We start from the raw sequence: 26,678 nt of genomic DNA on the forward strand, positions 1-26,678 counted from the left end.
GATTATTTGATGGATTCTGTATATACCGAATGTGTTCTTGCTACAGTACAGAGTCTGTTCAAATGATTAACATGTTTTCCTGATTTGATTGAGTTGTTAATCGATTATGATTATGTTTTTGCATGATATGAGACTGAATATGCATGTTTGAGTGATTATCTTTGAATTTTGAAGATACCGAATATGTTCTTGGCATACTACCGAGTCTGTTATTTGGTACTTTGAAATTATGTGATTTTTTACTTGAAACACTTAACATATTTTATCTAAGTCTTTGAATTGAAAACTCAAGCTTATTTGGTTACCGAATCCGAAGTTTTTCAAGAATACCGAGTCTGCTTGAATTGTGCTCAAACTTGACTAAGTGTTGTTCTGATTCTTTGTGTTATATAGTTGACTTTACATGATGATTGTGTAATGTGATGAATATCATACGAATGTCATGTTTGTCAATTGCTTGTTCATATTTGGAATAAATGATTTTTATAACTTAGAAAAAATCATAAAAATTATAAAATCTGAAAAATACAAAGGATTTCAAAGGAAATAAGAATAGAGATATGTGTTTTATGATAATATCTTGTGGTCTTCTATTTCTTATTTATACAGCTAAATGGCGAACAATCACTTCATCAACTCTGAAACCAATATTCCCTACAACTATTGGACTGCAATTCTAGAGAGGCATATGTTATGGCCTGCTCTAAGCTCTACTGCCAGTGTGGCTGTAACAGATCTAGAGCTTCTGAATAGAACAATTAAGTTTATGGAAGCTACACAACCTACTGCTGTCAATCCAGAGGGAGAACCAGCCAAATTTGAATTTGAGCTACGAGGAGTACAAGGAATGAGGAGTATCACAAAGGCTGACTTCAGGAGGATCTTTCAGCTTCCTATTGTTCAGAATGCTCCTGCTTTACTTGCAACTCAGCAGATGATGAGTTCAATCTTCCATCTTGGATATGTTGGAGCTACTAACGTTGCACCAGCTAAGTTTCAGAAGAAATATCTACACTCACGGTGGTACGTGATCTTCTCAATCATCAACAGATGCTTACTGATGACAAGGAGTGGATCTGATAGCCTTACTGTGCCAATGCTGAGATTGTTCTACTCTTTCACAAGAGTGGAAACTCCAGATTATGCAGAACTTCTTTGGGATCTGGTTTAGGCTCAAGTTGATAAACCAAGGGGTTCCTACATCTCTTGTGAAAGGTTTTTCTGTATCTTTATCCATGATGCTATAAATGCTTGCAGAAATGCAAATATTTTTGTACCAGGTACACATGGATTACAGATGAAGAGATTTGGGGAGTTGAAGATGAATACCCCGGTGATTTCTGACAATCAATTCACTGCGTCGATTGCAAATTGGCTAGTAAGGCTAGTTGAATCCCAAGACGCTCGAATGCGTTCATATTTTGAGGTTGTAGGAATACCTCTTCCGAACCCGGTACAACAAGTACAAATTGAACCCGCCGCAGTTCCAGCCCAGAGGTTGTAGAGGAACCTGTAGTACAACCACCCGAGCCAGCTAATCCTCCACTTAGGGTAAACCTCAAACGTTCTAGGGTAGCACACCAAGCTCAACCCGTGAGGATCAGGGAACCTAGTTCACCTAGGATTGAACCAACCCTTTCAACAACACCTGAGGCAAGCAGTGACACCGATTCTTCAGCAACTGAATCATCTCCCAAACATTCTCCAAAGAGAACACGATATATACCTGATGAGATGATACAGACTCCGCCAACCCTACGAGTAACTAGATCTAGGACTACGAATCATATCATATGCCAAACAGTTACTCCAACCATTGGTGATACGGACCAAGACCTAGAGCCTATTAGGTCACCCTCACCCATTTCCGTATCACATCCAACAATAACAGTAAGCCCTACACTAAATGAAGCGCAAGCTTCTGTAGGCAAGAGAGCTAAACGCACGGATGGTAAAAAGACCAATCAGTCCATCCAATCTAAACAGGACTTAACAATAAATCCTACCCAGCAAGATGCTTCGGCATCTAAGGAAGTAAAGTCTTCCTCTGAAGTAAAGTCTGTGTTGACTCAATCGATTGAGGAAACTCAATCATTGAAGTCCAGAACGGCCAAAGGGGAGCTAAAAAATCTTGAAAAGGCACCTTGCGTATCGGCTGGAAATCCTCCTGTGCCTCAACGTACAACAGGGTCTCGAGGTCCGGCTTATCTTGATAAGGAAGATCTGCCGCGCCCCATGAAAACGCGTCAACATGACAATCCTTCGGGATATTTATCAAACTTCCAGCAGACTGTTCCTTTGGTTCAAGAAATTGATCCATTGGTTCAAACCACTTCTCTTTCAGATTCTGAATCTCAGGGTCTGAAGGAAGAGTCTTTAACTGAAAGAGATGTGCCACCTCATGGTATATCAGTGATTTCAGGAGTCAGAGATAGAAATATCTCTGCGAGAGCTAAACCAACGGGTAGTTCTGCTACTTTGTCAGAGTCCCATAAGACTAAAGTCATGGAGGCGGATGCTTCGAAAGAAACTTTGCCGGTGACAACTCCGGTTGTTACCCAACCTCCATCAGAAGGGGATATCACGAATCTGACTAGTAGTATGTACAACCCTACATATAAGTATAATACCGCACATTTATCCTTTCCTGCCCTCACGACAACTCACACACTTCCACTGACATCGCCTTCAACCGATGCTGCTGCTGCTGTTCCTATTGTTACTTTACCACCATCACCCACGCATTCACCAAATTATTATGATGCTTTGGAGCAAGAATATTTCAGTCATATGTTTTCTAAAGTCAATCTTGATGTTCTTCAACGAACTTTGCTTCAAGCAATGTTTCGCGCTAGAGTACGATATCCGCTTACTTCCTGCTCTTCTCCTCTAAGTCCTCATCATGATGATGAACATGACGATTCCGATCCTCAGAATAGTCATGAGGGGGAGATAGGAGTAGATTGAGAATATCTAACGGTGAACATTTCTACTAGGGGTGGTGTGGGGTCTTCATCAGCTTCTCAAGCTCAACAAGTTCAAACAGAATCAGAAACAGTTTCTATTCATGATGATATTGTTGACAAGGAATCTGAGCAAGTCATAATTCCAATTATTCAATCAGAGGCTGAAAGTGGACCGATAGATGGGGATTTGAATTTAAGTGATTTCTATCTTGAAGAAACAGATGATGATGGATTTTTCGTTCTAAGTAAATTATCTGCAGTATCTTCTATTCCTGAAGATGTAGAAATTGTGGATGAAGGGAATCCTGATCTGGTAACGGAAAGTGATGACGAAATGGATTCTACTGATGAAGATGGAGATAATCTTTATGTTAATCCAAATGATGATGACATCTTTAATCATATTGAAGAAGATAATGCTCCAACTGATGACACATCAAATCCTACAGATCATTCATCAAATTCTACACCATCATCAAGTTCAAATCCAACAAATGCAAATGAGACTTCAACTTCTGATACCTCTATTTCAAGTGAAACAGTGAATTCTAGATTCAAATACAACAACGGTATATTCTTTAAGAATCGGGACCAAAGATTGTTATTGGGAGTTGAACATGATTTCCTAACGTTACGAAACACATTCATCGAGGAAAACGCGTATAAGATCTTCCGCATTCACGAAACATCAAGAAGTAAAAGGTTTACCTATATAGATTCACGATTGCTTCCAGCAAGTGAAAGAAACTGGTATGAGTTTATGTGGAGGAAACATATCAACAAGAATGAAGATGATTTGTGGCTTCAAAGAAAGTATCGTATTTCAGAAGTGTTAAATATTACTCGAGTTGGAGTAGAGATAAGTGAGAAAAAAGACGTCATCAGTCAATTCCACGTTATTAGAGAAGATGAGAAGGAATACAAGTTCACAGAAGCTGATTTTCAAAATCTAGATATGCTTGACATCATTCACATCTATAACTACCTCAGTATGATCACCATTCGACCTTTTGCTAAGGCTCAAGCTTTAGAAGCTGTGAAAAGATACATGATGGAGACAATTGAACTGATGAGACGTGAAGATTTTTAAATTGGTCTCGAAGCAAATAGGAAAAAGATTCGAATTACTTGTCCGAATCAATTCACATAGGGACTGAAGGATATGGGAATGTTTCAAATGCAATTCGAACCTGAAGGGTTTGTATTCGTGAATTCTCAGAAAGAAAAAGCGTTCATCTGCACTGAAGAGTTAAACAAATACTCTGATGGTACACTCAAGGCTGTACTGAAGTATCTTAAAATTTGTCAATGCAAGTTTGATAACATTGACATGAAAATGGGTCTTGGAGAGTTCATAAAGCATATCAGAGATCGTCTGAAGCTCCGGATCTGTACAAGACAGTTTGAGATTCTTTGTGGCCAAAGAAAAAGAAGGTATTTTAAAGAAATGGATGAATATCCATTACATGAGGGAGATCCAAGAAAAGCGTGGGGCATCTGGAAACCTTCCAAGCAAATTTCAGAAAATCAAGTAGAAGTTTCAAAACCAGATGGAACACGATGAAAACCAACGTTTGGACCTCTCAAGATTACTCAATAGGATTATATTGTAAATTTCACATTTAACACTAAGGGGGAGATTGTTAGGACCTCGAAGTTGTATAGTGTTAATGTGAAACATGCTTAAATGAAGGTTCCTTAGAAGATGGCTATATAAGGAACCTATGTAGTCCTAATTAGAAAGCCATTACATTGTAAACGAGTTCTAGAAGCTGTGGAATGTAAATCTTATTGATTCTCTCTTATACCGAGTCTCCTTCATACATACTGAATCTCATTCTAACTTGTCTCTTCTTCTAATCTCAACATGATCTGACCTATCACATTGAGATCTTGCTTCTGACGCGAACCATGCTTATGAATAGACCAACATTCAAAGAGTACTATAATACTATTCTAATCACAACCAATGTTGGGCAGCTCTTCTATGACATATATGTTACTAACCATACATAGGTACTAAACCATATTGTGACGTTAAACACTGATAACTACTTACCCTGTAATCTAAGAGTGATCAAATCCTAGTACTAGGTTATAGCCAAGTGGGTAATTGGAAAGGGTGGTCCTTAAATTAGACTCCTAAATCCGGCGGGGTTCAGTATAACAACAACTCAAATGCTCAGATAGATAATCAGCAAACGAAACAGTTATAACGGATAAACAGATGCATATAGTGATAGTAACTTAAAAAATCAAAACCATATTATTAAATTAAGGAAAGCGTTCGTCGTATACAAACGTGGTCTTAACCGTTACAAATACTGACATTCTCTCTAATGCTCCTAGTACTATCTTCGACGTTCACCTCTGGGTACTAGATTTCCTGCTCAGAGGTGAGAAGGCCTCGAAAGTATCTAGCTTAAAAGCTAGAGAGAAACTACTTTTTGTAGTGAAAGAAGTGGTTGAGAAGTGTGTTTAAATTGATGAAAATTAGCCTTTTTATAGGAGGAAACTGAGCCTGGCAGCCCGTGGAGACTGCCCATGTAGAATTGGGTAGCCACTGGTGGGTGCCCGTGGAATTGGTGTTTGCCCGTAGAGACTGCCCGGGTGCTGCTTTGGTCGTGGAGAGTACCCGTGTAATTGGTCAGAATGGCATCCCGTGTTGGATCTTGGCAGCCCGTGTGGCTTGGCTTGGCAGCCCGTGTTTGGCTTATTTCTGAGGTCGTAACTTGGTTTCATCATTTTCGCTCTAGATTCTTCGTTTTAAGTATGTTTTCGCAGCTTCTTTGTCCTTGTGATCACTTAATCTATCAAATAAGGCAAACAAATGCTTAATTTTTCGATAAAGTTAATTACTTTAGTGTATTTAGGACTAAATATCGGGGGTAAAAACGTGTCTTTTTAGTCGAGATCAATCACAAACGAAATATGCCTTAGAACTACTTGATGTTGCCGGTATACTTAATGAAAAACCATCTTCTGTTCCTATTGATCCAAACATTAAAGTATCAGTAAATAAGATGAACTACTTATTGATAAATCACATGACAGAAATATGATGTGCAAGCTCATCTATCCTACCATCATTAAACCTGACATATCCATTGCATCTCAAGAACTTAGTGAATTTGGTCAGAATCCCAGAACTAGTCATCTCAATGCTCTTCATAAAGTACTTAGATATATCAAACACTGTCCAGGACAAGGTCTATACTTCCTTTCAACACAAATCTAACATTTAAGGCCTATTGTGACAGTGACTGGGCAAACTGCCTTACTTCCAGAAGATACATTACTGGTTACTGAATTTTTCTATGCCCTTTTCTTATATCCTTGCAGTCTAAAAACTAAAAGTTGTCTCAAGATCCTCCACATAAGCTAAATACAGGGCTCTAACAGATTGTACATGTGAACTTACTTGGCTACAAAGTCTTCTAAATGATCTCAAAAATACCTGCAACCAAACATGTCCACGTTTATTGTGACAATGAGTTTGCAATTTTCTTAGCTTCCAATCGAGTTCAACATGCCAGGACAAAACACATAGAAATTGATTGCCACTTTGTTCGAGATAAATTAAGTCAGAAATCATCTGTACTGTTTTTTTTCTATCTCCAAGCCAAGTGGCAAATGTACTCACAAAAGGGCTAAGCAAAACTCCACATTATAAATGTATTTCCAAGTTTGGCATATGTGATCCTTACACATTGCCAACTTGCGGGGTGGGTTGGCATAAGTAGTGCAGTTAACAACAAAGTCAACAAGGTCATCTCTGCAACCTCAAGTCAATGAATGAAGCTCTGCAAATACCTCATCCCCTTAAGTAGTGCATAGTTGGTTAATTAGTTAGTTTGTTAGAGTTGGTTATAGTGTTGTCAGTTATTTTGTTAGCTACCCAAATTGAGTGTATTTATATGTAGGGCAAATTACATAAAAAAGTAACATATTTTCTCTGTTTTCATATTCTAGGTAATATATTTCATTCGGATATAAAAAAGGAGTCTTTTTTCAAAAGTTGATCAAAAAGAGGGGTGCTGTTAACTTTTGTTAACTTTCTCAGTTAAGTGTCAACTTCGCATAACATGTCAATTCCTTTATCGACCAACATTTTCAACTCGCAATTTCGACGCAAGTCTTCGACGCGCGATTCCTACATGCGTTTTCAACCTGTGTTAAGGTTAAGGGTTCGAGTCTTGCTTAGAACATATCGTGGTGTATATATTCCTGTTAGTATTAGGTGAGTGTGTGAATTTGACTTTAAAAACAAAGTATGTTGAGAATCTTACTAATGAATTAATTGTGTCGTATCTAATTTTTTTACGGTTCTAGTAGTTATTTTCGCCATCGTAGGATTTTTTTTTTTTTTTTTTTTTTTATCTGACAAGTGTAACAAAACTAAAATGGAGATGGAAAATAAACAATAGTTTTCTACAAATAAGCTCCCAATATTTTAAATTGAGTGACACAATATTATAATCAGAAAAAACAAAAAAGAAGGAAATAAACATTGGGATACGGAGCAAGCATAAAAGGACCTTTTAAACTACAACGGCAGGCAAGTCTCCTAAGAAACTGTGTCCGCCATTTAATCTACTCCAAACCCCTGCAGCTGAGCACGTTTGTCAATTGCTTAATTCAACCACCAAAAACAATGAAGGAATTGGCTAAGCAAGAACTGATGAGTCTTGAAGCTCAATACCCCACTAAATATCAATATCTAAAGCTTGAGCTTAAGGAATTTATACATCTTTTAGATCAACAAGAACAAGAACAAGAACAATCACCCAAACATCATCGCTTATTTCATTTTTCAGTTGTCACTGAAGGTACACTCTCATTTCTTTATAATAGTAAGTGGTTATGTATAGTTATTTTAGTTAAATTATACTACATCGTTTGAAAATGTTATTTAGAGCTTATTTGGGAATTGGGGTTGCTTATTAGAACAAGTGTCAGCATTTATGTGTGTGTGTGTTTTGTTTTTATTTAGATATGGGGTCGTTGGATTGCTTATTTAAAATGTTCAAAGCTTATTGTAAAGTCTTAAGAATACAAATTTAGTGTAGAAGTATTTGATATACTTTTTGCTTTTTAGTTTATTTAAAGTCAAACGGCTTACAGTCTAGTGGTATGATTTAACTTTACAATGAATATGAATTTGGTAAAGTCCATAACACTATGAGCACTCTAAGAGTGATAATTAATTCACTATGAAGTTCCTTTCCTTCTTTTTTTTCTTTTGTTTATTTCATCTAAAACCATGGTAATGAATAAAAAATTCGGATCCCAACTGGTGAGTAGTAAGTTAAAATTAAAGGGTATTTTAGTCTGATTGTTTTCCTGATTAGTGGTGGTGATGTGACATCTAATTCTAGTGTGTTGTTAGTTATGATAGCAATGGGCCCAGTTAAATGGGTAAACAGGCAAGGGAAACTTTCCCTACACACGAAGAAATGGAAGTATCTTTATACAACCTAACCGGGTATCCGATGATAATTTTTTACCCTTTTTCCTAATCACTCCAATATATGCAACTAGTAGGTTCGACTATGAGACCTCTTGTATAATTAGGTTGTGTTTAGCTTTTAAGCGACCAAGGTTGCAATTAACCCTAATCGAGAAGTAATCAGTCGAGACTTTGAAATAGTAATGGACAAATCGGTAACTAAATTTGTTTTGACCAATTTTGACAGATTAATCCATACTTGGTTACCGATTTGTCGATTACTTAGTTTGATAGAGAGTTGACCATGGGTTGACCGGTTTTTGCACCAAGTTTGATTTATCAGATTTGACCTCTCAAAAGACGATGACTTGCGGATTGAATCTGATTTTTACAACACTATAAACGACCATTTTAAGATTGCTTACACCAAACTAAATAAGAACTAAATGCGTTTATTCACAATAAATTGAGTAGTTGTGAATAAATATACAAGTGTTGCCTGATTATATGTGCCATCCAAATAACATAAAAAATGTTATTTTTCCAATCTATGAACTTTGTATCTTTGAAATCAAAATTGTATCAATATAGATTATAACCGTTAGAGAATCTCTGGTGTATCATTAACATTAATATGCACTTTAGTGTAACAAAGAAATATGTTTAAATAGTAATATATGTGGAAATATACAGAATCATCAACGAGAAAAAGAGACGGGGAATGGGAAAAAGATGATGTTTACAGCAAAAGAAGAAAAACAGCTACTCAAGGGATCAGCAGTGCGATGCAGAAAGCTGAAGCTTGTCTCCAAAAGATTCAGACTTTGAAGTCTTTCTTTGGTTCTTCAAATCACTAATCAATGTGGAATTTGGTGCATTCTTTTTTGTCAAACTTGGTGCTTGCTATTTATGGGTATGGTACCTTCAAGTCTTTAAAACATTAAAAAAAAAATACTTATGTTATAACATTAGTGTCCTTGTAATGGTCTATTTTTAGTAATTTAGAAGACCATTAGTTTCAGACTTACTATTAATTTTCATGTAGTTGTTATTATTGTTTATCTTTTTTGGTCTGCAAATTCTGACCAAACATAACAACTTGGTCTGTTTCTAATATCCAGCCTTCCTCTGTTATCTTTCTATGTACATATCATATATGTTTTACTTTTATCAATAAAATCCAACCCGTATTCACTATTTATAAACAAATATGAATTTAACTATGGTGTTTAGAAACTTATTGAAGTTTATTTCCCGTTTATTGATTATTCATAATTTCATTCTCCAATGATAATACATGAGATTTAGCATCATAGTTACATAATATAATAAGTTCCTTCACTTTAAATGAAGATTTCCCAAATATTTTTGACTGTTTTAAATCCCTTAAACCGGATCGAAAAACAAAGATTCTACACGCGATTTACTAATATCTGGCCGACCATGCCCGTCTCCTTCGCTATACATGAATTGAGCCATCCTAGGTATATCTGTTGCATAATCGATGAACTCCTGTAAAAATTGAGAATTAGAATGCACTCGTTCTTTGTTAATGACAGAATTGATAAATCGTATGGTCTAACAACATGTACAACACATAAGTCCAAGAGTCAATCATTTTCTAAAATCAATTGGTGATAGAGGGACTTCCCCTTTAACTTATATGCATATATTTGTTTTTGTCCATGACCGATGTGGGATATTTTCCCAACACGCCCCCTCACATCGAGGCGTGGAACGGTTGTAGAGATGGCGGCAAGAAGAAGACCTGACTCAATCTCTTTGTTGCGACGGCGGCACACACATGGGGGCCTAACTCGGACTCGCTTTGTAAAACCGTTTACCTGAACTCTGGTACCATGACAGAATTGATAAATCGAATGGTCTAACAACATGCACAACACATAAGTCCAAAAGTCAATCCTTTTCTAAAACCAATTGGTGATAGAGGGACTTCCCTTTTGACTTATATGCATACATTTGTTTTTGTCCATGATCGATGTGAGATATTTTTCCAAAACTCTGATACCATATTAGAAAATAATTCTCCACACATTGTGAGGATGATTTCATTGATATTTATAATACATACAAGACTTGTACAATAAGCTAGAATACAATATAAGAAAACTAAATCTATACAATATTTTCTCATAACTTGTTCTCCAAGTATACATACTTTTAACTTGGTCCCTAAATAATACGTGTATACCTCTAATAGTTAAGTTTCTTCCAATAATCGCTTATTAACTTCTCAATGTAATCTCTAGCTTCGTCTTCAGTAACACCACTCTCATTCATGTAACACTGTATTGATTTTGGAACATCCCCTCTTGCCAATTCGTCCTTCAAGAACAAGAAAACGTAACGCATAAATAAAAATAAAAATAAGTTTTCAGAAAAAAAAAATAATAAGAAAACTGGTACGACAACTTGCCTAGCGCACCCACACCAGCGGAACCGGGGATATAATTTGTTTGAGACAAACTTGCGAGAAATAATACAAAGCAAATAAAGTAACCGATAACACGACGATTTAACGTGGTTCGGCAAACCCTGCCTACATCCACCCCAAGAGTCTCCTTTATTCTTATAATATAAAAGAACCCGGTACAAGAAAAAGTACACTATGAGTAAACCCAATGAAAGATGTATAAGTCGTGCCCTTTTGTAACGATCGCTCCAAATCCATATGGACGAACACGTCATTCATCGATTACATTGCGAGGTATTTGACCTCTATATGATACGTTTTGTAAATATTGCATTCTTTTGAAAAGGCACACCATAAATGAATATTTAAATCAAAGGTTTTCGACATCTGATGATTTCTACATATAGACAATCACCGTAAATAATAATTTATAATAGTACTTCCGTTGACAATGCAGTCAAAATAAGATACATGGTGATGATTTGGTGAATGCAACGTTTCCTTGAAAATATGCCATGTAAGACTCCATGCACATAGCTTGTCTAACATATAAGTAAACAGCGGAAGACTTCTAGGGAACCTGAGAATAAACATGCTAACAAGTGTCAACACAAAGGTTGGTGAGTTCATAGTTTTAATATTTTACATAATCTGTACATAAAGGTGGATCACAAGATTTCAGTTGTTTCATCCAGAAATGTTTATCAAAATATTCTACAAGATTGAGCACCCTGGTAACTAAGCTTTAACGTTATAATAAGTAATCCTGTTTTAACATACATGCAACCAACATGTACGATACACTCAAATAGCATACGTCTGTTTTATAGTTCAGGTTAGGGTTTCTATACCTGGAACAGACGGGGATGTCAAGCCCTATGGATCCATATACCACTACTCGCGCCCACCAGTTCTTATAACCGGCAGTTACTAGTTACCAAAGCTAAGGGATTTTCGGTTCAAACTCAGTGTAGAATTTAGTATGTACTTGTATCCATTGCGTTTAAAATAAAGTGCATGTATTCTCAGCCCAAAAATATAGATTTCAAAAGCAATTAAAAAAGGAGCAAATGAAACTCACCTTAGCAGCATATAAAGTCGTTCACCAAAATGTGACCGAAACTCGGATTACCAAATAACCGTAGATCTCAACCTAGAGAACATATGTTGGTCAATAAATGTCTATTAAGCTAGGATTCCAACTGAAATGTCCCGTTCTTATTGATTAAAAACGTTCCATATTAATTGATTTCGTTGCGAGGTTTTGACCTCTATATGAGACGTTTTTCAAAGACTGCATTCATTTTAAAACAAACCATAACCTTTATTTCATCAATAAAGGTTTAAAAAGCTTTACGTAGATTATCAAATAATGATAATCTAAAATATCCTGTTTACACACGACCATTACATAATGGTTTACAATACAAATATGTTACAACAAAATAAGTTTCTTGAATGCAGTTTTTACACAATATCATACAAGCATGGACTCCAAATCTCGTCCTTATTTAAGTATGCGACAGCGGAAGCTCTTAATAATCACCTGAGAATAAACATGCTTAAAACGTCAACAAAAATGTTGGTGAGTTATAGGTTTAACCTATATATATCAAATCATAATAATAGACCACAAGATTTCATATTTCAATACACATCCCATACATAGAGATAAAAGTCATTCATATGGTGAATACCTGGTAACCGACATTAACAAGATGCATATATAAGAATATCCCCATCATTCCGGGACACCCTTCGGATATGATATAAATTTCGAAGTACTAAAGCATCCGGTACTTTGGATGGGGTTTGTTAGGCCCAATAGATCTATCTTTAGGATTCGCGTCAATTAGGGTGTCTGTTCCCTAATTCTTAGATTACCAGACTTAATAAAAAGGGGCATATTCGATTTCGATAATTCAACCATAGAATGTAGTTTCACATACTTGTGTCTATTTTGTAAATCATTTATAAAACCTGCATGTATTCTCATCCCAAAATATTAGATTTTAAAAGTGGGACTATAACTCACTTTCACAGATTTTTACTTCATCGGGAAGTAAGACTTGGCCACTGGTTGATTCACTAACCTATAACAATATATACATATATATCAAAGTATGTTCAAAATATATTTACAACACTTTTAATATATTTTGATGTTTTAAGTTTATTAAGTCAGCTGTCCTCGTTAGTAACCTACAACTAGTTGTCCATAGTTAGATGTACAGAAATAAATCGATAAATATTATCTTGAATCAATCCACGACCCAGTGTATACGTATCTCAGTATTGATCACAACTCAAACTATATATATTTTGGAATCAACCTCAACCCTGTATAGCTAACTCCAACATTCACATATAGAGTGTCTATGGTTGTTCCGAAATATATATAGATGTGTCGACATGATAGGTCGAAACATTGTATACGTGTCTATGGTATCTCAAGATTACATAATATACAATACAAGTTGATTAAGTTATGGTTGGAATAGATTTGTTACCAATTTTCACGTAGCTAAAATGAGAAAAATTATCCAATCTTGTTTTACCCATAACTTCTTCATTTTAAATCCGTTTTGAGTGAATCAAATTGCTATGGTTTTATACTGAACTCTATTTTATGAATCTAAACAGAAAAAGTATAGGTTTATAGTCACAAAAATAAGTTACAAGTCGTTTTTGTAAAGGTAGTCATTTCAGTCGAGAGAACGACGTCTAGATGACCATTTTAGAAAACATACTTCCACTTTGAGTTTAACCATAATTTTTTGATATAGTTTCATGTTCATAATAAATATCATTTTCTCAGAATAACAACTTTTAAATCAAATTTTATCATAGTTTTTAATTAACTAACCCAAAACAGCCCGCGGTGTTACTACGACGGCGTAAATCCGGTTTTACGGTGTTTTTCGTGTTTCCAGGTTTTAAATCATTAAGTTAGCATATAATATAGATATAGAACATGTGTTTAGTTGATTTTAAAAGTCAAGTTAGAAGGATTAACTTTTGTTTGCGAACAAGTTTAGAATTAACTAAACTATGTTCTAGTGATTACAAGTTTAAACCTTCGAATAAGATAGCTTTATATGTATGAATCGAATGATGTTATGAACATCATTACTACCTTAAGTTCCTTGGATAAACCTACTGGAAAAGAGAAAAATGAATCTAGCTTCAACGGATCCTTGGATGGCTCGAAGTTCTTGAAGCAGAATCATGACACGAAAACAAGTTCAAGTAAGATCATCACTTGAAATAAGGTTGTTATAGTTATAGAAATTGAACCAAAGTTTAAATATGATTATTACATTGTATTAGAATTATAACCTACTGTAAGAAACAAAGATTTCTTGAGGTTGGATGATCACCTTACAAGATTGGAAGTGAGCTAGCAAACTTGAAAGTATTCTTGATTTTATGTAACTAGAACTTGTAGAATTTATGAAGAACACTTAGAACTTGAAGATAGAACTTGAGAGAGATCAATTAGATGAAGAAAATTGAAGAATGAAAGTGTTTGTAGGTGTTTTTGGTCGTTGGTGTATGGATTAGATATAAAGGATATGTAATTTTGTTTTCATGTAAATAAGTCATGAATGATTACTCATATTTTTGTAATTTTATGGGATATTTCATGCTAGTTGCCAAATGATGGTTCCCACATGTGTTAGGTGACTCACATGGGCTGCTAAGAGCTGATCATTGGAGTGTATATACCAATAGTACATACATCTAAAAGCTGTGTATTGTACGAGTACGAATACGGGTGCATACGAGTAGAATTGTTGATGAAACTAAACGAGGATGTAATTGTAAGAATTTTTGTTAAGTAGAAGTATTTTGATAAGTGTATTGAAGTCTTTCAAAAGTGTATAAATACATATTAAAACACTACATGTATATACATTTTAACTGAGTCGTTAAGTCATCGTTAGTCGTTACATGTAAGTGTTGTTTTGAAACCTTTAGGTTAACGATCTTGTTAAATGTTGTTAACCCAATGTTTATAATATCAAATGAGATTTTAAATTATTATATTATCATGATATTATCATGTATGAATATTTCTTAATATGATATATATACATTAAATGTCTTTACAACGATAATCGTTACATATATGTCTCGTTTAAAAATCATTAAGTTAGTAGTCTTGTTTTTACATATGTAGTTCATTGTTAATATACTTAATGATATGTTTACTTATCATAGTATCATGTTAACTATATATATATCCATATATATGTCATCATATAGTTTTTACAAGTTTTAACGTTCGTGAATCACCGGTCAACTTGGGTGGTCAATTGTCTATATGAAACATATTTCAATTAATCAAGTCTTAACAAGTTTGATTGCTTAACATGTTGGAAACACTTAATCATGTAAATAACAATTTCATTTAATATATATATAAACATGGAAAAGTTGGGGTCACTACAGTACCTACCCGTTAAATAAATTTCGTCCCGAAATTTTAAGCAGTTGGAGGTGTTGACGTATCTTCTGGAAATAAATGCGGGTATTTCTTCTTCATCTGATCTTCACGCTCCCAGGTGAACTCGGGTCCTCTACGAGCATTCCATCGAACCTTAACAATCGGTATCTTGTTTTGTTTAAGTCTCTTAACCTCACGATCCATTATTTCGACGGGTTCTTCAATGAATTGAAGTTTTTCATTGATTTGGATTTCGTCCAACGGAATAGTGAGATCTTCTTTAGCAAAACATTTCTTCAAATTTGAGACGTGGAAAGTGTTATGTAAAGCCGCGAGTTGTTGAGGTAGCTCCAGTTGGTAAGCTACTGGTCTGACACGATCTATAATCTTGAATGGTCCAATGTACCTTTGATTTAGTTTCCCCCGTTTACCAAATCGAACAACGCCTTTCCAAGGTGAAACCTTAAGCATGACCATTTCTCCAATTTCAAACTCTATATCTTTTCTTTTATTGTCCGCGTAGCTCTTCTGTCGACTCTGGGCAGTTTTCAATCTTTGTTGAATTTGGATGATTTTCTCGGTAGTTTCTTGTATTATCTCCGGACCCGTAATCTGTCTATCCCCCACTTCACTCCAAAAAATCGGAGACCTGCACTTTCTACCATAAAGTGCTTCAAACGGCGCCATCTCAATGCTTGAATGGTAGCTGTTGTTGTAGGAAAATTCTGCTAACGGTAGATGTCGATCCCAACTGTTTCCGAAATCAATAACACATGCTCGTAGCATGTCTTCAAGCGTTTGTATCATCCTTTCGCTCTGTCCATCAGTTTGTGGATGATAGGCAGTACTCATGTCTAGACGAGTTCCTAATGCTTGCTGTAATGTCTGCCAGAATCTTGAAATAAATCTGCCATCCCTATCAGAGATAATAGAGATTGGTATTCCATTTCTGGAGACGACTTCCTTCAAATACAGTCGTGCTAACTTCTCCATCTTGTCATCTTCTCTTATTGGCAGGAAGTGTGCTGATTTGGTGAGACGATCAACTATTACCCAAATAGTATCAAAACCACTTGCAGTCCTTGGCAATTTAGTGATGAAATCCATGGTAATATTTTCCCATTTCCATTCCGGGATTTCGAGTTGTTGAAGTAGACCTGATGGTTTCTGATGCTCAGCTTTGACCTTAGAACACGTCAAACATTCTCCTACGTATTTAGCAACATCGGCTTTCATACCCAGCCACCAAAAATATTTCTTGAGATCCTTGTACATCTTCCCCGTTCCAGGATGTATTGAGTATCTGGTTTTATGAGCTTCTCTAAGTACCATTTCTCTCATATCTCCAAATTTTGGTACCCAAATCCTTTCAGCCCTATACCGGGTTCCGTCTTCCCGAATATTAAGATGCTTCTCCGATCCTTTGGGTATTTCATCCTTTAAATTTCCCTCTTTTGAAACTCCTTGTTGCGCCTCCTTTATTTGAGTAGTAAGGTTATTATGAATCATTATATTCATAGATTTTACTCGAATGGATTCTATGTCCTTCCTGCTCAAGGCATCGGCTACCACATTTGCCTTCCCCGGGTGGTAACGAATCTCAAAGTCGTAATCATTCAATAATTCAATCCACCTACGCTGCCTCATATTCAGTTGTTTCTGATTAAATATGTGTTGAAGACTTTTGTGGTCGGTATATATAATACTTTTGACCCCATATAAGTAGTGCCTCCAAGTCTTTACTGCAAAAACAACCGCTCCTAATTCCAAATCATGCGTCGTATAATTTTGTTCGTGAATCTTCAATTGTCTAGACGCATAAGCAATCACCTTCGTTCGTTGCATTAATACACAACCGAGACCTTGCTTTTATGCGTCACAATAAATCACAAAATCATCATTCCCTTCAGGCAATGACAATATAGGTGCCGTAGTTAGCTTTTTCTTCAATAACTGAAACGCTTTCTCTTGTTCATCATTCCATTCAAATTTCTTCCCTTTATGCGTTAATGCAGTCAAGGGTTTTGCTATTCTGGAAAAGTCTTGGATGAACCTTCTGTAGTAACCAGCTAGTCCTAAAAACTGGCGTATGTGTTTCGGAGTTTTCGGGGTTTCCCACTTTTCAACAGTTTCTATCTTTGCCGGATCCACCTTAATACCTTTTTTGTTCACTATGTGACCGAGGAATTGAACTTCTTCCAAACAAAATGCACACTTTGAAAATTTAGCGTACAATTCTTCCTTCCTCAATACTTCTAACACCTTTCTCAAATGTTCACCGTGTTCTTGGTCATTCTTTGAGTAAATAAGTATGTCATCAATGAAAACTATGACAAACTTGTCAAGGTATGGTCCACACACTCGGTTCATAAGGTCCATGAACATAGCTGGTGCATTAGTTAAACCAAACGGCATGACCATAAACTCGTAATGACCGTAACGTGTTCCGAAAGCAGTCTTTGGAATATCATCTTCTTTCACCCGCATTTGATGATACCCTGAACGTAAGTCAATCTTTGAATAAACAGATGAGCCTTGTAGTTGATCAAATAAGTCGTCGATTCTCGGTAGTGGGTAGCGGTTCTTGATGGTAAGTTTGTTCAACTCTCGGTAGTCGATACACAACCTGAATTTACCATCTTTCTTCTTGACAAACAAAACAGGAGCTCCCCACGGTGATGTGCTTGGCCGAATGAAACCACGCTCTAAAAGTTCTTGTAATTGGCTTTACAGTTCTTTCATCTCGCTGGGTGCGAGTCTGTAAGGAGCACGAGCTATTGGTGCAGCTCCTGGTACAAGATCTATTTGAAACTCAACGGATCGATGTGGGGGTAATCCCGGTAATTCTTTCGGAAATACATCGGGAAATTCTTTTGCAATGGGAACATCATTGATGCTCTTTTCTTTAGTTTGTACTTTCTCGATGTGTGCTAGAACACCATAGCAACCTTTTCTTATTAGTTTTTGTGCCTTCAAATTACTAATAAGATGTAGCTTCGTGTTGCCCTTTTCTCCGTACACCATTAAGGGTTTTCCTTTTTCTCGTATAATGCAAATTGCATTTTTGTAACAAACGATCTCTGCTTTCACTTCTTTCAACCAGTCCATACCGATTATCACATCAAAACTCCCTAACTCTACTGGTATCAAATCAATCTTAAATGTTTCGCTAACCAGTTTAATTTCTCTATTCTGACATATATTATCTGCTGAAATTAATTTACCATTTGCTAATTCGAGTAAAAATTTACTATCCAAAGGCGTCAATGGACAACTTAATTTAGCACAAAAATCTCTACTCATATAGCTTCTATGCCCACCCGAATCAAATAAAACGTAAGCAGATTTATTGTCAATAAGTCATGAATGATTACTCATATTTTTGTAATTTTATGAGATATTTCATGCTAGTTGCCAAATGATGGTTCCCACATGTGTTAGGTGACTCACATGGGCTGCTAAGAGCTGATCATTGGAGTGTATATACTAATAGTACATACATCTAAAAGCTGTGTATTGTACGAGTACGAATACGGGTGCATACGAGTAGAATTGTTGATGAAACTAAACGAGGATGTAATTGTAAGAATTTTTGTTAAGTAGAAGTATTTTGATAAGTGTATTGAAGTCTTTCAAAAGTGTATAAATACATATTAAAACACTACATGTATATACATTTTAACTGAGTCGTTAAGTCATCGTTAGTCGTTACATGTAAGTGTTGTTTTGAAACCTTTAGGTTAACGATCTTGTTAAATGTTGTTAACCCAATGTTTATAATATCAAATGAGATTTTAAATTATTATATTATCATGATATTATCATGTATGAATATTTCTTAATATGATATATATACATTAAATGTCTTTACAACGATAATCGTTGCATATATGTCTCGTTTAAAAATCATTAAGTTAGTAGTCTTGTTTTTACATATGTAGTTCATTGTTAATATACTTAATGATATGTTTACTTATCATAGTATCATGTTAACTATATATATATCCATATATATGTCATCATATAGTTTTTACAAGTTTTAACGTTCGTGAATCACCGGTCAACTTGGGTGGTCAATTGTCTATATGAAACATATTTCAATTAATCAAGTCTTAACAAGTTTGATTGCTTAACATGTTGGAAACACTTAATCATGTAAATAACAATTTCATTTAATATATATATAAACATGGAAAAGTTCGGGTCACTACAGTACCTACCCGTTAAATAAATTTCGTCCCGAAATTTTAAGCAGTTGGAGGTGTTGACGTATCTTCTGGAAATAAATGCGGGTATTTCTTCTTCATCTGATCTTCACGCTCCCAGGTGAACTCGGGTCCTCTACGAGCATTCCATCGAACCTTAACAATCGGTATCTTGTTTTGTTTAAGTCTCTTAACCTCACGATCCATTATTTCGACGGGTTCTTCAATGAATTGAAGTTTTTCATTGATTTGGATTTCGTCCAAAGGAATAGTGAGATCTTCTTTAGCAAAACATTTCTTCAAATTTGAGACGTGGAAAGTGTTATGTAAAGCCGCGAGTTGTTGAGGTAGCTCCAGTTGGTAAGCTACTGGTCCGACACGATCTATAATCTTGAATGGTCCAATGTACCTTTGATTTAGTTTCCCCCGTTTACCAAATCGAACAACGCCTTTCCAAGGTGAAACCTTAAGCATGACCATTTCTCCAATTTCAAACTCTATATCTTTTCTTTTATTGTTCGCGTAGCTCTTCTGTCGACTCTGGGCAGTTTTCAATCTTTGTTGAATTTGGATGATTTTCTCGGTAGTTTCTTGTATTATCTCCGGACCCGTAATCTGTCTATCCCCCACTTCACTCCAACAAATCGGAGACCTGCACTTTCTACCATAAAGTGCTTCAAACGGCGCCATCTCAATGCTTGAATGGTAGCTGTTGTTGTAGGAAAATTCTGCTAACGGTAGATGTCGATCCCAACTGTTTCCGAAATCAATAACACATGCTTGTAGCATGTCTTCAAGCGTTTGTATCGTCCTTTCGCTCTGTCCATCAGTTTGTGGATGATAGGCAGTACTCATGTCTAGACGAGTTCCTAATGCTTGCTGTAATGTCTGCCAGAATCTTGAAATAAATCTGCCATCCCTATCAGAGATAAAAGAGATTGGTATTCCATTTCTGGAGACGACTTCCTTCAAATACAGTAGTGCTAACTTCTCCATCTTGTCATCTTCTCTTATTGGCAGGAAGTGTGCTGATTTGGTGAGACGATCAACTATTACCCAAATAGTATCAAAACCACTTGCAGTCCTTGGCAATTTAGTGATGAAATCCATGGTAATATTTTCCCATTTCCATTCCGGGATTTCGGGTTGTTGAAGTAGACCTGATGGTTTCTGATGCTCAGCTTTGACCTTAGAACACGTCAAACATTCTCCTACATATTTAGCAACATCGGCTTTCATACCCAGCCACCAAAAATGTTTCTTGAGATCCCCGTTCCAGGATGTATTGAGTATCTGGTTTTATGAGCTTCTCTAAGTACCATTTCTCTCATATCTCCAAATTTTGGTACCCAAATCCTTTCAGCCCTATACCGGGTTCCGTCTTCCCGAATATTAAGATGCTTCTCCGATCCTTTGGGTATTTCATCCTTTAAATTTTCCTCTTTTGAAACTCCTTGTTGCGCCTCCTTTATTTGAGTAGTAAGGTTATTATGAATCATTATATTCATAGATTTTACTCGAATGGGTTCTCTGTCCTTCCTGCTCAAGGGATCGGCTACCACATTTGCCTTCCCCAGGTGGTAACGAATCTGAAAGTCGTAATCATTCAATAATTCAATCCACCTACGCTGCCTCATATTCTGTTGTTTCTGATTAAATATGTGTTGAAGACTTTTGTGGTCGGTATATATAATACTTTTGACCCCATATAAGTAGTGCCTCCAAGTCTTTAATGCAAAAACAACCGCTCCTAATTCCAAATCATGCGTCGTATAATTTTGTTCGTGAATCTTCAATTGTCTAGACGCATAAGCAATCACCTTCGTTCGTTGCATTAATACACAACCGATACCTTGCTTTGATGCGTCACAATAAATTACAAAATCATCATTCCCTTCAGGTAATGATAATATAGGTGCCGTAGTTAGCTTTTTCTTCAATAACTGAAACGCTTTCTCTTGTTCATCATTCCATTCAAATTTCTTCCCTTTATGCGTTAATGCAGTCAAGGGTTTTGCTATTCTGGAAAAGTCTTGGATGAACCTTCTGTAGTAACCAGCTAGTCCTAAAAACTGGCGTATGTGTTTCGGAGTTTTCGGGGTTTCCCACTTTTCAACAGTTTCTATCTTTGCCGGATCCACCTTAATACCTTTTTTGTTCACTATGTGACCGAGGAATTGAACTTCTTCCAACCAAAATGCACACTTTGAAAATTTAGCGTACAATTCTTCCTTCCTCAATACTTCTAACACCTTTCTCAAATGTTCACCGTGTTCTTGGTCATTCTTTGAGTAAATAAGTATGTCATCAATGAAAACAATGACAAACTTGTCAAGGTATGGTCCACACACTTGGTTCATAAGGTCCATGAACACAGCTGGTGCATTAGTTAAACCAAACGGCATGACCATAAACTCGTAATGACCGTAACGTGTTCTGAAAGCAGTCTTTGGAATATCATCTTCTTTCACCCGCATTTGATGATACCCGGAACGTAAGTCAATCTTTGAATAAACAGACAAGTCTTGTAGTTGATCAAATAAGTCGTCGATTCTCGGTAGTGGGTAGCGGTTCTTGATGGTAAGTTTGTTCAACTCTCGGTAGTCGATACACAACCTGAATGTACCATCTTTCTTCTTGACAAACATAACAGGAGCTTCCCACGGTGATGTGCTTGGTCGAATGAAACCACGCTCTAATAAGTTCTTGTAATTGGCTTTACAGTTCTTTCATCTCGCTGGGTGCAAGTCTGTAAGGAGCACGAGCTATTTGTGCAGCTCCTGGTACAAGATCTATTTGAAACTCAACGGATCGATGTGGGGGTAATCCCGGTAATTCTTTCGGAAATACATCGGGAAATTCTTTTGCAATGGGAACATCATTGATGCTCTTTTCTTCAGTTTGTACTTTCTCGATGTGTGCTAGAACACCATAGCAACCTTTTCTTATTAGTTTTTGTGCCTTCAAATTACTAATAAGATGTAGCTTCGTGTTGCCCTTTTCTCCGTACACCATTAAGGGTTTTCCTTTTTCTCGAATAATGCAAATTGCATTTTTGTAACAAACGATCTCTGCTTTCACTTCTTTCAACCAGTCCATACCGATTATCACATCAAAACTCCCTAACTCTACTGGTATCAAATCAATCTTAAATGTTTCGCTAACCAGTTTAATTTCTCGATTCCGACATATATTATCTGCTGAAATTAATTTACCATTTGCTAATTCGAGTAAAAATTTACTATCCAAAGGCGTCAATGGACAACTTAATTTAGCACAAAAATCTCTACTCATATAGCTTCTATGCCCACCCGAATCAAATAAAACATAAGCAGATTTATTGTCAATAAGAAACGTACCCGTAACAAGCTCCGGGTCTTCCTGTACCTCTGCCGCATTAATATTGAAAACTCTTCCGCGGCCTTGTCCATTCGTGTTCTCCTGGTTCGGGCAATTTCTAATAATGTGGCCCGGTTTTCCACATTTATAACAAACTACATTGGCATAACTTGCTCCGACACTACTTGCTCCGCCATTACTCATTCCGACACCATTTGTTCCTTTCGTTCTATTAACTCCTGGTCCATAGACCTCACACTTCGCCGCGCTATGACCATTTCTTTTGAACTTGTTGCAAAATTTGGTGCAGAACCCCGAGTGATACTTTTCACACCTTTGGCATAGCTGCTTCTAATTGTTGTTGTTGTTACGGTTATTATTGTTGTTGGGATGATTGTTGTAGTTGCTGTTGTTGTTGTTGTTGTTGTTGTTGTTATTGTTGGGCCATTTGTTGTAGTTGCGATTGATGTTGCGATTGTTGGGATAATTGTTGCGATTATTGTTGTAATTGCTGTTGTTGTATTGGTGATTCTTATCACCGTTTTCCTCCCACTTTCTTTTGACTTGCTTCACATTGGCCTCTTCAGCAGTCTGTTCTTTAATTCTTTCTTCAATCTGGTTCACTAGTTTGTGAGCCATTCTACATGCCTGTTGTATGGAGGCGGGCTCGTGTGAACTTATATCTTCTTGGATTCTTTCCGGTAATCCTTTCACAAACGCGTCGATCTTCTCTTCCTCATCTTCGAATGCTCCCGGACACAATAGTCACAATTCTGTGAATCGTCTTTCGTACGTGGTAATATCAAATCCTTGGGTTCGTAACCCTCTAAGTTCTATCTTGAGCTTATTGACCTTGGTTCTGGGATGGTACTTCTCGTTCATCAAGTGCTTGAATGCTGACCACGGTAGTGCGTACGCATCGTCTTGTCCCACTTGCTCTAGATAGGTATTCCACCATGTTAATGCAGAACCTGTGAAGGTATGCGTAGCGTACATCACTTTGTACTCTTCAGTACACTTACTTATGGCAAACACCGATTCGACCTTTTCGGTCCACCGTTTCAATCCGATCGGTCCTTCGGTTCCATAAAATTCCAAAGGTTTGCAGGCAGTGAATTCTTTGTAGGTGCATCCTACACGATTTCCTGTACTGCCAGATCCAAGGTTATTGTTGGTATGTAGCGCAGCCTGTACTGCAGCTATGTTTGAAGCTAGAAAAGTACGGAATTCCTCTTCATTCATATTCACGGTGTGTCGAGTAGTCGGTGCCATTTCCTTCAAAATAATCAAATGGAACAAGTTAATCATACAGAATATTAAGAGTAGTTAATAGTATTTCATAGCATAATATGAACTCATTTATAAAAGCTTTTTCTTCATATTAGCGTTTTATAAGTTTAAATTCGGGTAGTACCTACCCGTTAAGTTCATACTTAGTAGCTAATATACAATTCAACTACTACAATTCTATATGAAAAACTGATTATAATAATATTTCGCGTTCAAACTTTTACACAATATTTTACAAACTTACAATACCGCTTATTTTACATATAGCATGAAATATAGCACACAATAAATTTGATACACGATGGTTGTGAAGATAATTCTAGCTAGTACACAAGTCGTTCAGCAAAGGTAATAAAGACACGTAATTCATACGTCCAGAAACAAGTCATGCATTCTGGTTTTACTAGGATTACTTCCCATCCTTGGTCTTGTGGAACATAACCGTTATGGCTGTTGATAAGACAGCGTGTTGTAACGTCGTCAAAGGGACGAGGGTTACGTAATGTCCAACAGTCCCGTAACAATCTAAAAACCTCATTTCTTACCCCAATTACCGACTCCGTCACTTGTGGGAACGTTTTGTTTAATAGTTGTAGCCCGATGTTCTTGTTCTCACTTTGGTGAGAAGCGAACATTCCTAATCCGTAAGCTTAACATGCTTCTTTATGTTGCATGTTAGTCGCTTTTTCTAAATCACGAAGTCCAATATTCGGATATATTGAGTCAAAATAATTTCTTAACCCATTGCGTAAAATAGCATTTGGGTTCCCAATGTTTATAATATCAAATGAGATTTTAAATTATTATATTATCATGATATTATCATGTATGAATATTTCTTAATATGATATATATACATTAAATGTCTTTACAACGATAATCGTTACATATATGTCTCGTTTAAAAATCATTAAGTTAGTAGTCTTGTTTTTACATATGTAGTTCATTGTTAATATACTTAATGATATGTTTACTTATCATAGTATCATGTTAACTATATATATATATATCCATATATATGTCATCATATAGTTTTTACAAGTTTTAACGTTCGTGAATCACCGGTCAACTTGGGTGGTCAATTGTCTATATGAAACATATTTCAATTAATCAAGTCTTAACAAGTTTGATTGCTTAACATGTTGGAAATACTTAATCATGTAAATAACAATTTCATTTAATATATATATATATATATATATAAACATGGAAAAGTTCGGGTCACTACAAGTTCATAGTGTATCACAATCCTAATGCTCGAGATCGACATACAAAAGTTATACAAAGTCGTTTCAAAAAGTCAATTTTGACAATAGTTCAACAAAACGAGACGTACCTTATATAAAGAGTCATTTACTCGGTTGGTAATATTCAAAAATCCATTTTATCAATCTCGTAAACAAGTTGTTTAAATCTTAATTGTATATTCAAAAGCAATTTCAATTAACATCAATCATAATTCAGTTGATCATATCTCTTAATCCGTTCATCGAAACTATTCGATATCTAAATGAAAAGTCATTGATTTTTCGCCAGCTTTCCAAAAACATGCATATCATATACCTTTTACCAGTAACATATGTATTTAATTCGTGATTCATCATAAACTGTTTAACGACGAAATTTAGCATACAAGCATGTATAAATATATATACTCGAGCACTAGACATGGATACACAATTAATATATAAAAGATAAAATATGAGTGCTTACATATCAATATTGAGATTCAATATTGTAGGAAAGTACGTAGACGTAACGGAGATGATAAACACTAGGTTTGATTTACAAATATACCCCCGAACATTACCCATAACCTCCTTGGCAATAACCCATAATTTTCTTAGCTCTATCCCGCTTGAAAACCATTTTGAAAGTGACACGCTCATAACCTCGTCGTAGTATTTTATGTATAATACTAATTAATAATATTAATAATAATAATAAGATTAATAATAATAATAATAATAATAATAATAATAATAATAATAATAATAATAATAATAATAATAATAATAATAATAATATAAATACGGAGTATGATATATGTGTGTGTAAGACAGAGACCAGAATGCTCGAGCTTTATAGTGTGGCCAGATTTCAGACTCCATGCGATCGCATGGTTTCTGTGTGTTATGGCCATGCGATCGCATGGCCTAGGATTCCAGCTCACATCTGATTTGTAAACTGTTGGTACATGTAAACTGTTGGTACATGTAAACACACATAATAAGGATGAGTCGTACTCCGAAAACCAAGTGGTTGGTACATGTAAACTGTTTCGGACAAATTCCCATGTAGAAAAGCATTCTTTACGTCTAACTGACGAATATCCCAAGATTTTGACACCGCAATGCTTAGAACTGTACGAATAGTAGCCGGTTTCACAACTCGACTATATGTTTCAAAACAGTCAATACCTACTTGCTGAGAACGACCATCACCTACCAAACGTGCCTTGTATCGTTCAAATGAGCCATCAGACTTCATCTTGTGTTGAAAAATCCACATAGATCGTATAACCTACATATCTGGTCTACGGGGT

The 26,678-nt window shown here is 35.9% G+C and overlaps 1 pseudogene; it reads right to left on the bottom strand.

Annotated features, from left to right (window-relative positions):
- Positions 1 to 9,801: 9,801 nt before the first annotated feature.
- Positions 9,802 to 26,678, bottom strand: part of LOC139849260 (R-linalool synthase QH1, chloroplastic-like) — a 159,427-nt pseudogene continuing 142,550 nt past the window's right edge.

Source organism: Rutidosis leptorrhynchoides, chromosome 5 (genome assembly GCF_046630445.1).
Source record: "Rutidosis leptorrhynchoides isolate AG116_Rl617_1_P2 chromosome 5, CSIRO_AGI_Rlap_v1, whole genome shotgun sequence".
Lineage (NCBI taxonomy): Eukaryota > Viridiplantae > Streptophyta > Magnoliopsida > Asterales > Asteraceae > Rutidosis > Rutidosis leptorrhynchoides.